At 43.9% G+C, this 15,537-nt stretch overlaps 1 protein-coding gene and 1 pseudogene across 1 annotated transcript in view; both read left to right on the plus strand.

Moving 5' to 3' along the window:
• Positions 1 to 15,537, plus strand: part of KCNH1 (potassium voltage-gated channel subfamily H member 1) — a 378,677-nt gene that overhangs the window by 235,349 nt on the left and 127,791 nt on the right. The window lies entirely within an intron of this gene.
• Positions 11,588 to 12,728, plus strand: LOC122236014 (annotated as a pseudogene).

The following is a 15,537-nucleotide window of genomic DNA, read 5'->3' on the forward strand; positions in this document are numbered from 1 at the left end:
GGCAATGTACTCTTTTATTTCAAATAATTCCACTGATTTTGAGCTTATTTTTTTTTTAACTTGTGTAAGTAAACCCTACCCAAGAAGTTTTGGAGGTGTCATTACTTAGAACATCTCTGCCAGTAACACACTTGGGGGTTTAGCATGCCACCCTCAAACATGGCTACAAACCCAAACTTAGTGTATGAGGAATAGTATTTCCAAATAAAACTGGCATGAACTTCTTGGTTTCCATTTCTTTGGAATCACTTCCACTGCCATTATGTGATTCACTTCTACTGATGCATTCAGCCAAAGTATGTCTTTTCTTGAAACAAACAAACAAGTGCTGTGAAATTTCATTTACGGTCTTAAATTAGAACTAAAAATACATGATACAATTTTTTCTTTCTTAATTTAGCTAATAATGTTAAGCTATAAATGAAGCAAAGTTCCATTAAAAATGGAAACATTCACAAAAATAGCAAGTTATAAAAGTAAATACATGCCAACATTTTCTCTATCTGCCTTGTCTTCTCTGGCCTCCGTTGTCTGACTTCCTGACTGGCTACCTCACATTTCTCATCTGAGCTGGCGAGGAGGTAGGCAGGAAGACATTTATCTAGTAATGACTGTTTAAAATCCTTCTGTAGCCTAATTCATGGGGAAAATAGGAGACCAGGGTTTTATGGCTTGTGTTTTACATTTCATGTCATTTCCTAACGGGTATGGTAGTATCTGTATCCTGGGGAAATGAGATGTGTTTTATCCCATTGGATATGTGGCATCAAAAATAAGTACTGACTTCAGGTCAACACATATGTTTTGAGCATTACAATGTGCACAGCCCTGTGCTAATGTGGTAGGGAATACTGGGGTAAGTATATCATAGTTTCTGCCTTCTCTGACCTGACAGTTTGGTAAGGAGGATAGCTCAAATATAAAGTATATTGAACGTCTGTTGCTGCATAATAAATTACCCCCCAAATGTAGTGATTTCAAACAGTAGCAATTTATTATTTATTTAGTTAGTTAGTTTTTTGCTCATAAATCTGTAGCTGGTCAGTGGTTCATCATGGTGTCTCATTTCTGTTCCATATGTTGTCGGTAGACTCAGCTCAAGTGGGGACTAGATGATCCTTTTTTAAGATGGCTCACTCACGTGGGTTCCTGTGTGCAGGCTGGGAACCCAGCTGGGGCTTTGAGCCAGGGACCCAGGTTGCTTTCCATGTTGGCCTCTCCACAGTCTGTTTGGACTTCCTCCTGGTATAATGGCTGGAGTCCAAGTGTGAGTGTCCCCAGAGATCAAGGCAGAAATGGATGGCACTTTAAAGACCTAGCCTCAGAAGTCAAGTGACATCTTTCCTACCATGCTCTAAAGGTTGATGCCATCACAAAAGCCTACCAGGTTTAAAGAGAGGGGAACAGACCTATCGATGGGCATGTGTCAAGATTATAGAAGGGTAAGTGTGATGGGACATACTGTTAAAACCATCATTAGAAAACACAATCGTACAAATTATTCATCCATTCAGCAGTGTTTATCAAGCGCTTTCTCCATGCCTTGAACTGTTAATGGCTTGATATTCAGAGATAAATAAGACAGTTTCTGTCTAAAGAAACTTATAGTTGGGAGGGGGGGGGAGATGATATAGTTAACTATGTGTCATAAAACGTTGTAAGTACTATGCCAGAAATTTGTACAAATTACAGTGGTGGCTCAGAAGGTGAGGTGGTAAAACTCTTCAGGGAAGTAGCATTTTAGAGCACTGGCTCTAAAAAGATATGTAGGGCAACCGTTCTCAAAGCAGGATCTTTGTATCCTTGGGGTCCCCAAGAGCTTTTCAATGAGGTTGCGAGTTCAAAACCGTTTAGGTAATAATGTGAAGACATTATTTGCCTCTTTTACTGTGTTGATATGTGCACTGATGGTACAAAACCAATGGTGTGTTAAATAGCCAGCACCTTGGCATGAATCAAGGAAGTCCCAAACTGTATTAATTGTGATTATATTATTCACTGCTAGGCACTTGTTAACTTTCATTAAAAAATTTTTTTTAATGTTTATTTTTGAGAGGGAGAGAGAGAGAGAGACAGAGTGCAAGCAGGGGAGGGCAGAGAGAAAGGGAGACACAGAATCCGAAGCAGACTTCAGACTCTGAGCTGTCTGCCTGGAGCCTGATGCAGGGCTCAAACTCACAAACCATAAGATCATGACCTGAAGTCAGACACTTAGCTGACTGAGCTACCCAGGAGACCCTGCCAGGCACTTGTTAAAAAAAAAAAAAGTCTAATTTCACTTAAGAATGCCCTTGATGAAGTGATAAGAATAGTTAAATTGATTAAATCTTGACCCTGGAGTATATATTTTAATATTCTGTGAAACAAAAAGAGAAGTGTACGTAAAGCACTTGGGCGTACTGGAATATTATGGTTGTTCCAAGGAAAGGCATTTGCGCAATTGAATTCCAAGCTGAAATAGCCATGTCCTTTCCTGCTGTTTTCATTACCATTTTTACTTGAAAGAATAACTGACAAAGTGTGGCTTTCCAAACTGGGGTATTTGGCAGACAGTTTCATGAAAATCAATGAGGTGAGCCCATCGCTTCAAGGGAAACAACTGACAGTATTTGTTGCCAATTATAAAACTAAAGCTTTCAGGCAAAAATTAGAATTATGGAAAACTGGTAACTGCCATCGTGAGTTTGACAGTTTCCAACACTAAAGTCTGTTTGATGCAACTGATGGTGATATTAATGAATGTGATTTCTTTTGATATTACTTGATGGAATGTGTTGTCTTTTGGAAGATCAGCATAACTTAATGAACACATCATACCTGGGTACGAAATCCATTCAAAGTGCAAGATAGACCAATGTATTAATGTAACACAATATGAAAAGTTCATTGATATGATTTCAGATTCCACATTAGGCTCTAAGAAACTACTGCTTGTTGAATATCAGTATAATATGAAGGAAGAATGTCCTTAGTTGTCTGAGAGGTCTGTTAAAATATTTCTCCCTGTCCCAACTACATATCTGTGTGAGACTGGATTTTCTTCATATGCTTCAACCAGACCAATATATCGCTTCAGGCTGAGGGCAGCAGGTATAAAAATCTAGCTGTCATCTATTAAGCCAGACATTAAAAAGATTTATAAAAACATAAAGCAGTAACACTCTTCTTACTAACTTTTTTATTTTTTGGACAGTATTGCTATTTTTGTAAAAGATGTTAGGTGTGTTAACATATAGTGAGTGTATTATTATTTTTAAGTGGATAAATATTGTAAAATGTTCTCAGATTTAAGTTCTAACATGGTAAAGAGTAATAGATATAATCTGCATAAACAAAAGCTCTTTGTTGTCCTCAATGTTTTAAGAGTAGAAAGGAGTCCTAAGACTCAAATTTGAGACCCGAGTCGTAGGGGTCACATTCACTGGAATAAAGGACATGCTGGGAACAGAGGCTCAGAGCCTAACTGAGGGGAACAGGGCACAATCGGCACACTGAACAAAGCCCAGAGGGGCTTCAGTGAGGGGCCTGAGAGGAGACAGCAGAGAGGTGCGAGGGATGGAGCTGCCTGGGTAGCCAAGCGCCAGGGCAGTGATAAAGTGCTCCGGCCTCGGATCTCCTAGTTCAAATCTTCACTCTAGCACTTGGTTCCTGTTTGATTTGGGGCTACTTAACCTCTCGGTGTCTCAGTTTTCAGGTATTTGCAATAGGGATAAAAATAGTGCCTGTTATCTAGGTCTGTTAGGATTCAATGAAATCAGCTCTGTACAAACCTGTATAGTACTTGGCACAAAGAAAGCACTCAGTAAATGTTGGCGATTTTTTACTAAGGTGTTTGGGCTCTGTTCTCCAGTAAGAAGAGTGTTGGAAGGCTTTTGAGCAAGAAACAGATGTAACTGGATTAAGATGTGTTGTAAGAGAATTTCAGGGACCGTCCATGTCACAGTTGGGACTTTTCTTCAGGCAGTATGGTCCTTCGGGGAAAATACTGAAGCTGAGCTCCCCTGGCTACTTTTTTGGCAGAAGTCTTCAACCTCAGGAAACTTCTTGGACATACCAGTTACTTCAGGAACAATTTGATACACAACTGGAAATCAGTTCTCTTTTGTGGAAAATTTTGCTGGGCTGTGAACTTACAAATTTGGGTTTGTTTGTTTTTTTTTCTCCTTTTCACTCAGACTGCTCTTCGGGTGCATTCCTAGTTACAAAGCCATTTCGCTCACCTAAAGTAATTGCCTGCCTGGTGCCCATTCTTACATTAACATAGTTTCTGAGATGGTCAAACGTTACCATGGGCACAGTCACTGGAACTTGGCTGGGCCGGGAGCAGCTCACGGGAAGAAGAGACACTGGTGGCAAGAAACCACTGGGTTATTCTGGAGAGTGAAATTCAGTTCATCAATAATGAGTTGAGGGTTTACTCTGTGCCAGGCACTGAGGAGCAAAAGAGGTGAAAGAATACACCTGCCAACCCCATCCCAGAGAAGCTTGCTTTTCTTTTGTGAGGGAAGGAGGCACGTTTGCAGATAACTACCTCGTGAGGTTGTGTGTGACACATTGTGTGTGTCACATTATGTGTGACAAATGCTAAAGCAGAAGTAAAGGCGAAGTATGTTGGGAGCCCAGGGGAGAGCCTACCTCAGGCTTGAGCTGACAAAGACTTGTTGGCATTTGAGCTGGGCTTTGACAGAGGGATCAGGTTCTAATAGGCAGGATCAGTCAGCTAAGATTCTCTCAGTGTGGAGAACATGAGTAAAGATGGGGATGTAAAGTAGGCAATGTCGGCAATGTATTTGTGGCACCCCAACGCAGAATGAAAATGTGAGGCCCTTTGTTCAAAAGCCATTAAGAATTTCAAGATGGGCAGCACAGGACTCACCCAAGCAGGGGGCCTTCTAAGGACAGAGGCTACATGACTGCACAGGTTCATGTCCACGGAACCAATCCCGAATCAGGGTACATGCAAGGTTGTCTGAGGCGTGGTGCATGAGAGCGGGAAATGGGAGACAAGCGTGCACAGGCATGTTCAAAATGTGGCCACTGCTGTGTCGAAGCAGGATTTGAGGTGGTCTGGGAGGGCCTGGACAGAGGACGAGGGCTCGGGTCCTTCGAGAAGGGAATGCTCTGCCCACCAGGAGTAACAGCAGGAATGGAATGGAGAAGATGGACACATGTGTAACTGAATTAAGAAGGGTTAGGGAAGGGGTATGCAGAAATGAGACCAAAATGTTCAGCCTGTGTGACAGGACTGATAAGGCAGAGGAGAGCTGGTAGGTGTGGATGTTGGGCGTTCAAATACATGTTCTTTACTGATTGGCTGATTTATCTGCAGTGACTTCATTACCCTGCTAGGATTTAACCAAAGCAGTAAGACTTAAATGGTGGAAATAACTGAGTATGTGTAAATTCTTCAGCAAAGGGCAGGGCCCGTATATGTTACATGCATATTTTTTATGTTCATTTATTTTTGAGAGAGACAGAGTGCAAATGGGGGGAGGGGCAGAGAGAGAGGGAGATAGAATCCAAAACAGGCTCCAGGCTCAGAGCTGTCAGCACAGAGCCCAACGTGAGGCTCAAACTCGGGAATGGTGAGATCATGACCTGAGTCGAAGTCGGACACTTAGCCAACTGAGCCACCCAGGCACTCTTAAACCAATGATTTTAAATTAAAAAAAATTTTTTTTAATGTTTATTTTTTGAGAGAGAGGGGGGCAGAGTGTGATTGGGGGAGGGGCAGAGAGAGAGAGAAGGAGATACAGAATCTGAAGCAGGCTGTAGGCTCTGAGTTGACAGCACAGAGCCAGATGTAGGGCTTGAACTCATAAACTGCAAAATCATGACCTAGGCCGAAGTTGGACACTCAACCTACTGAACCACTCAGGTACCCCTGTACCCTCATTATATATAATGAAGCTCTGAAAATGTCCACTGCTAGGAGTGGAAACATGCTAGCAGTTTGGGGAGCAAGTCTTGATTTGTGCAAATCCAAGCATCTTAGCATGATGTAGGGCTTCAGACCTGGCCCCTGTGCACCTTTCCAGTCTCCTCTCTCACTGCCCCCCATCCATACCCTGTGCCCCAGGGCTAAACCAGTTGCTTTTGCTTGGGAGTCTTCCTTTACCATTCCACTACCATACCCTCAACTCCATTTATCCCTCAAAACTCCTCTCTGGACATGCTGCACACCCTGCCCACCTCCACGTCCCCCCCTCCCCCACCACTTCCCCCAATCTAGATTGCATGCTGACCACACCGAGTCTCATTTGTCTACTCATGTAAACATTGGTCTTATCAGGCATCGTATCTCAGTGCTAGCACCACACCTATCACCAGGGAGACAGTAAATGTTTGCGGAATAAATGAATGAACAAAGTGATGAGTTTGGCCATTAGTTTGAAGCGACTATCTGAAAGCCCATTCAGTTTCGCATTAATAGTTGAACTGCTTTTGGTTCCAAAGAGGGCACACGGCCTACAGTTTCTAAGCAGCAGAGTATATACTGCTGCCGATTAAACTACCACATACCAAATGGGGCTCACTTTTATCATTCTGACACCTCAGCCCACTTGTTGTAACGAGACCAGGAGGAGCAGGACCAGCCCAAGTGCAAGATGGGGGTGGGGATGGTCCACACTAATGCACTGTTAGTAGAGAATTTAAAAATATTACAATGTCAACTGAAAGTTGGACTATTTCTATCACACCATGGGCTGGCACTTCTAAATGTCAGTGGTAAAATACTCCTTCCCCCTCAGAGGCTCTCCTTCTTTCTCCCCCCAGAGACTGCCTGTGAACCCCACTGGGGAGCAGCCCAGGGTTTTAATCATGCCTCTCAGGGCAGAGTAGAGAGTATTAATCTGCTCCTTCTATAAGCTTGGGCCCCTCAGAACTTCCTTTTCCTCCTCATATTGATGGCACTGTCACAGTGACCTTCCCAGGGCCAACCAAGCCTGTCACTTCTCAGGTTTTCTGCATTCTTCTTTCAGATTCAGGGAGGCATCCAGAGGATTGACTGGCTCAGAAAGAGCCTCTCTGAGTGGAGTTGAATTCTAAATTTCAGAAGAGAAATAGAGGGCTGTCATGGAATCAGGATCTCTGCCCCTGTGTGTATGCTGCATGAGAGTCTACTTCTGGTCTTCCATTTACTGGTGCATGTATAAATTGTAGACTCCAGTCAATGAAACCATCTTTCCGAGACTCCACCCTGTGTGCTGAGTTAGGTTGAAAAATATTTCAAAAGCTACAGAAGCTATGACAATTTGAAAACTTTTGCTAGAGAAAATTTTGCTAATTTTGCATCCGAATTAATGTAATTTGATACCGTGTCTAGGCAAAGCAAATTAGCAGCTTGAAAGGTATGGTGATACCAGTGGATCACTCAGAAATACCAAGGTGGATCAAAACCCTAAAGGAGAAAGCAGGAAAAGACCTCTCTGACCTCAGCCGCAGCACTTTCTTACTTGACACATCCCCAAAGGCAAGGGAATTAAAAGCAAAAATGAACTACCAGGACCTTATGAAGATAAAAAGCTTCTGCACAGCAAAGGAAACAACCAACAAAGCTAAAAGGCAACCAACGGAATGGGAAAAGATATTTGCAAATGACATATCGGACAAAGGGCTAGTATCCAAAATCTATAAAGAGCTCACCAAACTCCACACCCGAAAAACAAATAACCCAGTGAAGAAATGGGCAGAAAACATGAATAGACACTTCTCTAAAGAAGACATCCGGATGGCCAACAGACACATGAAAAGATGCTCAACGTCGCTCCTTATCAGGGAAATACAAATCAAAACCACACTCATATCACCTCACGCCAGAGTGGCCAAAATGAACAAATCAGGAGACTATAGATGCTGGAGAGGATGTGGAGAAACGGGAACCCTCTTGCACTGTTGGTGGGAATGCAAATTGGTGCAGCCACTCTGGAAAATAGTGTGGAGGTTCTTCAGAAAATTAAAAATAGACCTACCCTATGACCCAGCAATAGCACTGCTAGGAATTTACCCAAGGGATACAGGAGTACTGATGCATAGGGGCACTTGTACCCCAATGTTTATAGCAGCACTCTCAACAATAGCCAAATTATGGAAAGAGCCTAAATGTCCATCAACTGATGAATGGATAAAGAAATTGTGGTTTATATACACAATGGAGTACTATGTGGCAATGAGAAAGAATGAAATATGGCCCTTTGTAGCAACGTGGATGGAACTGGAGAGTGTGATGCTAAGTGAAATAAGCCATACAGAGAAAGACAGATACCATATGGTTTCACTCTTATGTGGATCCTGAGAAACTTAAAAGAAACCCATGGGGGAGGGGAAGGAAAAAAAAAAAGAGGTTAGAGTGGAAGAGAGCCAAAGCATAAGAGACTCTTAAAAACTGAGAACAAACTGAAGGTTGATGGGGGGGGGGGGGGAGGGTGGGTGATGGGTATTGAGGAAGGCACCTTTTGGGATGAGCACTGGGTGTTGTATGGAAACCAATTTGACAATAAATTTCATATATTGGGGAAAAAAAGAAAAAAAAAGAAATACCGAGGTGGTTAGTGTCTCCCTTGGCCTTAAGCCACCTGTCAGAATGAGCACCCAGTTGGCGGGCCGCTCTGACCTTTCCCCTGGAACCTGTGAGCGGAGCGGCATCTGCATCTTGGGATGCTGGTTGAGGTTGCCACACCTGTGTTGTGCCCAAAGGTGAAGAGACCAGGCATAAATAAGGAGCTTCACTGCCTGCAGGATAAAACCGAGGGACGCCTTGCATGATGTGGGGGTCTTGTTACAACCCAACTTCCTCTCTCAGGGTTGCCCCACCACCGTCCTTGAGTTCTAGGAACCAGCTATGCTGAGAGACTCGTGGTTCGTTAGATGAGATTTGTTCTCTCAACGGTCCAGCCTTGGCCATACTATTCCCTTCGCCTGGACTTTTCCATTTCCCTGCCCCCTTCCTCACTTACCAGACTAATTCAAGACCAAGTTCTGGCAGTTTCTCATGCAGGAGGGCTTTCTTCCCTCAGTTCCCCAAATGGAGTCAGTTAAATGCAGACTTTGTTTCCAGGTACTTCTATCACAGCTAAATAACCTCAACTGACCTCTAGCCTACATTGTCCTTGTCCTTGCCTTCTGTACCTTTGGAGATGTTGTTTCCATGGTCTGGAACACCTTCCCACATGCTTCCTTCTATCCTCAGCTTTGCCTCTCCAGAAGAATTCTCTGGGGATGGTTTCTTCTCTTATCACAAAGCCAATTATGTTTTGCTAAGCACTGGTCTTCCAGTCCCTGATAGCTAGCACCAAGTCCACTGTTCAGTGGTAATGGTATGGTGAAGCTGAATCAGAAATCCAGAGGAGTTTACCACTCCGGCCTTTTCTCTTAATAACAACACTATCAACAGAAGACTAGAATCCAGTGATTTCTGATTGCTATTTTTTGGACAAATTTATCAAGGTAGGTACATACCTTATCAAACAGCTAAATAGAGGTTGGATGTTGTTTATTCCTCCCTAAACTCAACATATCCACCACTGCTTAGCTTCATTTTTATTTTTCTCTTTCCCCTCAGGGTAATTTTGACTGTTTTGCAGCCCCAGTGATTCAGGGCAAGACGCCCAGGGCCCTTGGCTTGTCCAAGGCATCATGGCAGACACTCAAGGCTTGGCTGTTCAAAGCTCCAGTGAGGCTCTGTTTCTTCCTCCTGACATTTGGCCGCCCCCCCCCCCACACACTTAGCCATCTCTCTTCATGAAAAATAATGACCTTGCTAATTTCAAGGCCTAAAATTACCTTTTTCTCTACATACTATTTCTTAATCTTTCCTCTTTCAAGTGAGAAAAGAAAAAAAATCATAAAACCACCTTTTTCCTACTCTCTGTAAAATCTGAATCTAGCCTGTGATTATTTCTTCTCAACTAGAAAAAAGTTCATTTATCAACTTAGTTACTAATTTCTTCAATTAACTACACCGCCTCTTTTATTTTTTTAATCATCAGTACGCAGTTAGCATGAAGTACTTTCTTGGCTAAGCCTGTTCTTTTATATTCTGTTTCATAAAGGCATCATACTCTTTTCCTTAACATTTTTACAACAGTTGAACATAGCCAGACTTTTTCAAAACAAGGCATCCAGCGGTTACTTGCAGACTAATCTTGAGGCTCACAGATGGGAGTTAGATAATGGTGCCTATAAGAATCATGGGAAGTTTTAAAAAACGTACCTGCTAAACCTCTTCTCACCCCACTTCACCCCTGAGCATAACTAAACCTAGGAAAATGTAATTTTTAAAAAAGCTCTTTTGATGATTCTAATATGCCTCCTGATTGAGAATCATGGTCATGGGGTGCCTGGGTGGTTCAGCTGATTAAACGGACGACTTCAGCTCGGGTCATGATCTCGCGGTTTGTGGGTTTGACCCTGGTGTTGGGCTCCGTGCTGACAGCTTAGAGCCTGAAGCCTGCTTCACATTCTGTGTCTCCCTCTCTCTCTCTGCCCCTCCCCTGCTTGTGCGCGCGCTCTCTCTCTCTCTCTCTCTCAGAACTAAACATTAAAAAAAGAGAATCATGGTCACGATGGTTGGAGGTAGGCAGGGCCCACATGAGGATTGTTGATTTCACACATGACTTACATTGGGGAACAGAAGGGGGGGGCCGGTTAGATGTGATGGTTATGGGAGGCTTCTGGAAGAGTTATGTCTGTTTTGAGTTGGATCTTGAATAATAAAAATATAGCAATAACTGACATGTGTTGAGCAGGTACCGCATGGAGCACTTCATATACATCATCACGTTTAATCCTCACCAAGGGTGGTCTTATCCCCTTTTTGTACAGATGGGGAAAGTGGAGCTCAGAGAGATCAAGCGCTTAGCTCAAAGTCACCCAGCAAGTGAGTAGCAGAACTGGCATTTAATCCTGTAGTCAGTGTGAGTCCAAAGCTCTGACTGCTATGATGTGTCAGATTTACTGGGAGGGAAGCAGCAGGGATTCGTGGTGTGGGTTATGGCAGGAAAATGATTTCTACCTGATCAAAATCTCTGCGGGAGACAGATATCTGGGCTTCTAAGAAGTCCTCAAAGTCAATTATGGATGTCACCATTAGGCTGGAAAAATTGTCTTTCTGTCTGTAAGAAGATGAGAAAGGCCAAGTTTTTATCATCACGAATAGACCTGGTGTATTATCATCCATTTCAATTTTTCTGTCTAATTCCATAATCATAATCCATAATCATAGTCATTTCTTGGAGATCAGAGGGACTTCCGTATCCATGCAGTCTTGCTTCTTGTCTGACTCCCTCATTTGGTAGGGTTTTTTTTATTCAAAGAAAGGCAGCAGCATCACGAGGCCAAGGCAAGCCCGCCACCACCCGCCTCCAAGAGCAGTGCGGCCGTGGCCGGGGGCGGCGGTAGTGAGACCAGCGCTGCTCTCCCGCCCCCTTCCCTCCGCCGTTTCTCTGCTCGCCGGAGTCGCTGGGTTCCCCGGGCTCCGCTGGCCTGCCCGCCGCCCCTGACCGTCCGACGGCCCTCCCCACGCAGGCCTGGACGCCTGTCACCCCGCCGCGGAAAGCAAAGTGTGAAGAGTGGGGAGCGCGGAACCATGGACGCGAAGAGGAAGCTCCAATGGAGATGAGGAATCAGACTCCTGCAGCTGTTGGAAAACTTGTCCCCGACAATGGCAGATCAAATGGTGGGAAAACTGAGGCTGAACAACTGAATTTGTGAATTTAGACTTGCTCAGTGTCATAAACGCAGGCTTGATTTCAGTTTCAGATCTCCAACAGACACTTAAATGGAAAAAGCTTGAGCTTAGTGACAATAGCATCTTTGGAGGTCTGGACAAGTTAGCAGAAAACCTTTCAAATCTCACACATCTGGACCACAGTGGCAATACACGGCAAAATATCAGCACTGTGGAAACTCTGAAAAAGCGGGACTGCCTGAAAAGTGCGCATCTGTTTAACTGGGGTTACTAGTCTGAATGACTAGGGAGAGACTATCTCCCCCAGCTGACCTACCTGCATGGCTATGGCCAAGAGGATGAAGAAGCCCCTGGCTCAGAAGCCCAGGTGGATGCTGTGCAGGAAGGGGATCAGGGCAAAGGGAAAGATGAGGACAAGGATGGTGAGGAGGAGGAGTGTGATGGCCAAGAGGGTGACGAGGAAGAGGAGGGTGGAAAAGGGGTGACGATAAAGATGAAGTGACTGGGAAGGAAGAAGACTTTGGATGTGATGGACAAGGTGATGAGGATGAGGAGGAAGACGGGTAAGAAAGCAGGAAAGGTAAGAGAGGAGAAGAGAAACTGATGATGAAGGAGAAGATGGTGAAGACCCAAACGACCTGCAGGGAAAAAACTGTTCGGTATTGGTTGGACTGCTCACTGGTAGCTGTTTAAATGATAATAATAAAAGGGTGGCTGTGATACCAGCCACAGGACACCCACCCACCCAGAGAGCCAAAGGATAGTCCCTGTCAAGTTCTGCCTTCCTCCTTTTGGTTCCTCTTCAAAATCCACCATCAAGCTTGGAGACTTCACTCCAACAAAACTGTGAGCACTGTTGGGTCTTTGTGTAAGACTCTTGCTGTAGCATGGGTCATTGTGGTTGGCCACTGACAGTTACATGAAGACTGTAACAGCATTTTTACTTTCTGTACAACAAAGAAGGTTTGCAAATAAAATCTTAATGTAAAAAAAGGACAATTTTCCACAGCAAAGAATTAGCTGGCCCCAAATATCAATGATGCCGAGGCTGAGAAACCTGGTATAAATGTTTGGGGCATGGACTTTGTAATCCAGATTGTCCGAGTTTGAATCCAGCTCCATACTTACTAGCTGTGTGACCTTGGCCAAGTTACTCAACCTCTCTGTGGCCCATCTGCAAATATGGCTAACCATAGCCCTTCCTCATAGGGCTGTGAAGAGATTTAAATGAGTCAGTATAGTTGGGGCACTGGAAACGTATGTCCACACAGTCAACGTTTGTTTCAGAGAGGTGTCTGGTGCCGTGGCAGGGCGGGTTCCCAAGCCAGCCTGCCTGCGTGTGAATCCTTCATCTGCCACTTACCATGTGTGACTTTGGGCAAATCACTTAAACATTCTTGACTCAGATTCATCTGTAAAATGCAGATAATAATAGTATCTACCATTAAGATAAATCATGTGTGCAAAATGATTAGAACAGTGATTTACACATCATAAAAGCTGTGCACGTACCGGTTGTTATTATGACTCTTAGAATTTCTTTATTAAGTAAATATTTGAGCCTCCTGTGCACAAAGGGGTGGAATCACGTGTGTTACGGCTATGAGACTGCAGAGTCAAGATTAGGACCACTGACTCAGGAAAGGATAGCCCTGCCCGATATGAGAGTTTACGACTCTCTCTACTCCTTGGCATTCTGTGTGGTAGAGAGCTGGGTGGGGGATGACCATTTGGGGTAATTATTACTTTGGAGGCAATGTGGAGAGAGGCGCTGTGACCCCACAGTGTCACTTAGCAACCAAATAATTCCAGTTCTGACTTTGAACAACTAAGATCACGGCTGGTTTCCAGTGAGGAAAATCACCAGATGCTAGAAGTACCAAGACCAGACTTGTCAACAATGGAGAAAAGGATTTTAATCTCTTTCTATTACTACTATTGGAAGAGGCAGTTCTTTAAAAGACATTTTGTGCAGTCATTGCGCTGTTCCATTCTGATTCACCATGGTGATTGTAGGGCCTTTTGAAAAATTTTCTTTTAGGTAGTTGTTTTGAGATGTAGAAGAGAAAGTTTGAGCTTTCTGTGAGCTTATAACTTTAGGTGTAGACATAAGGACTATTGGAAAATGAGCCCAGTTAAGGTTAACACACACTTGTCTAAATGGCTTTAAAAATTATGTGTTCTATTAAATGGCTTTGTTAATTTGATTCTCTTTGATGACTCATATTGGAGAAACAGAAACTTAGGGCTCTCGTTATCAAGTAAAGCAAAACAGTGGGTTTGCAAACCTGCAAGCCAGCCTACCTTGTTAGCCAGGTGCAACTGTGCCTAAGCGGTTGTCTCTTTGCAATCAAGAACTCAGCAAGCACAAAATAAGTACAAGTAGCAAATTATTTGGAGACCTTTCCAACCTGTGTCTGACCTTCTTGATTCATCTGCGGAAGTAATTGCTGTGGAAATTGCCGTGCTTTCATCTGTGGCGCTATTAAAACACTGGTTGCAATGAGGTGGTACAGACTGCTTGGTTAATGGGTTACCGTGGAGTGGGAGCTGTTGTTTCATTCGACAGATGAGAAGTAGCTGAAAATAACCTTCTCTCTCTCCTGTAAGAATTTTGCTTGTTAAGTGACATTCACCAACACAGCAGAGTTTCAGCGTGGTATAGGAGTTTGTGCTATTCTTAGCAAGATATTAAGTGAGAGTTTTCAGGCTTTTCTTGTTATAAAGTAGGGAATGTATGAGGGTTTTATATTCCCTGGTTTCAGGGAATCTTTCTGTGCTCAGGGGAATAGCTGTCTGGCTTGAGAAGGAATGAGGATGTGGAGTTGGTAGGACATTCAGAGCCGAGTAGTCCTTTGCATCAATGTCCCACGTGTCATGTTACCACTAAGCTGTGGGATTATTCCCTCATTCTCTCCTGGCTTCACTGCCATTGCTCTTTCTTGTGGGGTAAGGTCAGCTGCCTCCATGGCCTCATCCTGCTTCCTCAATATGGCCCAGTATTTTTCCCCCCTCCAACCAGCCTCCCTCTTGGAGTGGAGCATTGAGGATCCCTGTGGTATAAAGCAGCATTTCTCAAACTTTAAGATGCCTCAGAATCACCCGGAGAGTTTGAAAAAATACAAATTCCTGGCTGTCACCCCCAAAGATTTTGATCCAGTAGATCTGGAGGGGGCATGAGAATTTGCATTTCTACCAGCCGCCCAAGCATGTGATCCTTGTGGTTTGAGACCACACTTTGTGAAGCCTTTGTGTGATATTACAATAGTATATTGTGTGATTTATAATAGTAAGTACATATTTGGTGTTCCTCCCTGTTTCTGGCACAGAGCTCCTAAAACCCTTGGAATTTCTGTGCTGACAGCAATAAAGGTGTCCCTTGTTATGTTAATGAAGTGACTTTTGGAAGCACTTAAGGATCTGGGTTGGTTGCCTGGGGAGCTAATCAGGTGATTAGAGGGATGGAACTTTGACCCCCTCCCTTGTGTTACCCATCCCCCAGCCCTTCCTGGGAGGGGAGAGGGGATGGAGTTCATTCACCAATGGCCTATGATTTAATCGATCTTGCCTATGTAACGAAGCCTCCATAAGAACCCAAAAGGAGAGGATTTGGAGAGCTTCCAGGTTGGTGAACCAGAACACTTCCAAATACCATGCCAGGCCCCAAACTCCAGGAGGACAGACGCTCCTTTGTTCAGGGTCTTGCCCTGTGTATCTCTTCATCTGGCTGTTGAACCAGTGATCTAGTGAGTGAACAGATTTCCTGAGTTCTGTCAGCTGCTTTAGCAAATTATTCGAACCCAAGGAGGGGTTCACGGGAACCATTGTCAGAAGTACATGTAGCAATC

The sequence above is a fragment of the Panthera tigris genome, chromosome F3 (assembly GCF_018350195.1).
Source record: "Panthera tigris isolate Pti1 chromosome F3, P.tigris_Pti1_mat1.1, whole genome shotgun sequence".
Taxonomy (NCBI): Eukaryota; Metazoa; Chordata; class Mammalia; order Carnivora; family Felidae; genus Panthera; species Panthera tigris.